Source organism: Nicotiana sylvestris, chromosome 8, assembly GCF_000393655.2.
Source record: "Nicotiana sylvestris chromosome 8, ASM39365v2, whole genome shotgun sequence".
Taxonomy (NCBI): Eukaryota; Viridiplantae; Streptophyta; class Magnoliopsida; order Solanales; family Solanaceae; genus Nicotiana; species Nicotiana sylvestris.
Window position 1 is genome coordinate 6,281,104 of NC_091064.1, and position 2,981 is coordinate 6,284,084.

A 2,981-nucleotide genomic window follows, 5' to 3' on the forward strand; every position below is an offset into this window, starting at 1 on the left:
GGTCAGAAATGATAGATACGGGCACGTCGTGAAGATGAACAATCTCACAGATATAAATCTCTGCCAACCGCTCTAAACAAAAGGTAATGGACACGAGAATGAAATGTGCTGACTGGGTCAGTCTATCCAAAATAACTCAAACTGCATTGACCTTCTTCTAAGTTCGTGGGAGTCCAACAACGAAATCCATTGTGATACGCTCCCACTTCCACTTAGGAATCTCTATCCTCTGAAGCAAACCACCAGGCCTGTGATGCTCATACTTTACTTGCTGACAATTTAGATAGTGGGCTACACATGCAACAATATCCTTCTTCATCCTCCTCCACCAATAATGCTGCAGCAAGTCCTGATACATCTTGGAGGCGCCCGGGTGAATAGAATATCGGGAACTGTGGGCCTCCTCTACAATCAACTCACGATGTCCATCCATATTAGGCACACAAAAACGACCTTGCATCCTTAAAAGAGCACACCTCAGCCTCTAGAGGGTCCTCCACATTGATCATTGCAATAGTATCATCAACTATCACTACCGTGACAAGGTCCACAAAAGAGCACACCTCAGAACTGTTGGGCTGCTTCATTGACTTGCACACATGAAAGACCACTTTCTCATCACCCACCCCGGAAGGTGAGTTCCCCTACTTCCACATCAACTAAGACCTTCCCAGTAGCAAATAAAGGTCTTCCCAATATGATTGGAACCTCATAATCCACCCCACAATCCAAGATCACAAAATCAGCCAGCAAGATAAATTTGTCCACCCGGACAAGAACATCATCAATAATACCCAATGGTCTCTTCATAGTTCAATCCGCCATTTGCAATCTCATGGAAGTCGGCTTTGGTTGCCCAATACCCAAAGTCTTGACAACTGAGTAGGGCATCAAGTTGATACTTGACCCCAAATCACATAGAGCTTTTGCAAAGTATGCATTCCCAATGGTGCAAGGAATGGTGAAAGCACCGGGATCTTTTAGCTTCGGGGCCATTGAGTGCATCATTGCACTAACTTGATGGGTCATCTTGATAGTTTCATAATCTATGGATCTTTTCTTTGTCACCAAATCTTTCATGAATTTAGCATAACCTGGCATTTGCTCTAGAGCCTCCACCAAAGACACATTAATGGATAAGCTCTTCATCATGTCGATAAATTTCTTAAACTGATTCTCATTTTTCTGCTTCACTAGCCTTTGAGGATAAGGTGGAGGTGGCCTTGGCTTTAGGTACAACCGTTTCCGTCATGTCTATTACATATTCCCTAGACGGGTTCATGTCATTCTGAGTTTCCACCTCGGCCTCTTGGATATCAATCCTCACTTCTTCATTCACGTTCTCATCAATCACATTTTCAACCACCAAAGGAATCTCATCTTCTTGCAACTCAACTTCATCACTCAAAATTTCTTTTTGTTTGGAGGCATTCATATCATCACCTCATCCACTCCTTATAGTTACCGCCATAACATGCCCGGAATTGTTCCCACCTTTCGGGTTAACTACCGTATCACTAGGTAGAGCCCCCTTAGGACGAGTATTCAAGGATTGTGAGATTTGCCCTAATTGAACCTCCAAGTTTCTGATTGAAATATTATGAGAAGCCAACTAAGCATCAGAGTCTGCATTCTTTTTCATCATATGTTCAAACATCATTTCAATTCTCCCCATTTCAGTATTAGAAGAACTAGGACCTTGGGATGAAAATGGGGGTGGATTGTTCGGTTGTTGATACATTGGGGGACTTTGAAAGCCTTGCCCCTGATTTCCTTGATTGCCATTATTCCAACCACCCTTATTGTTGTTTCCACCCCAATTATTATTGTTGCCATTCCAATTACCATGATTATTTTGATTCCCCCAATTGGAATTTTGGTTGTTGTTTCCCCAATTACTATTCTCTTGTTGTTGTTGATTGCCCCAATTGCCTTAGGGTCTCCATTGTTGTTGGTTGGAAGAATAGCCCCTTTGACCTTGATAATTGTTCACATATTGAAATTTTTAATTCTTCCCATCATAACCATCATCTTGGAATCTACCACAATCATTGTCATATTGATCCGAACTCCCTTAGTTCTGTTGACCTCTTTGTCTTCTTTTGTTCACTAGCATGTTAATACCCTTCATAGCATTTACTTGGCGCAGATTTTGAACTTGCTGTAATTGTGCCTTTGATAGATGGTTCATTGTTGTTGTCAACTATGCTATAGCCTTCCCATAATCATGTAGCTCTTTGTGCAAGTGAGTGACCGTAGGGTCACCCTGTGGAACATTGGCTCTACTTTGTAGTATAGTGGTAAGTATTACCGCCTGTCAAGCGAGTGACCCGGGTTCGATCCCCAGCAACGGCGCCAAAAAGTGATCGAGAACCAACCCTACACCACTACAAAGTGGCGAGAGCGGTATCTTCTGGTTGGATATTACTTCTAATATTTATGCTAATGATAAGCTAAATTAAACTAAGAATGATTTCTTGTAGGATTTTCTAATTAGTTAAAGAGGCACTAGGGAAATGACTTTCTCCTAGGTGAATACTTGAGGGTTCTAAAGCCTAAGGCAAAGAAGTTATGTTGGGGATTTTGATATAGCTAATGCACGGAATTACTCACTCTATACCTCTCGGTAGATTAAGTGACTTTGCCCTAATTGACTTTCTCAAGACCAATTGGGTGTCAAAATTGTGCAAGCAATACAGGTTCAAGTCGGGTATTACTATCTCTAGGTTTAGCCCTTTAATTGGGGCTATCAATCTCTTAATTACACCCCAATTCCTTGTTGAATTGATTTTCCTAGACTCAAGCTCTCTTTCTCAAGAAGAGCCCAAGTCAAATAGGCACAAATTAGTGTTTGCAACCACTAATTCAACATGGAAAACACAAAATCCAAAAGCCTTAAATCAAAAGACCAATCAAATACTCACACTAGGGTTGAGCCACAACCCTATATAATGGGTCTAGCTACTCATAATAATGAAAGA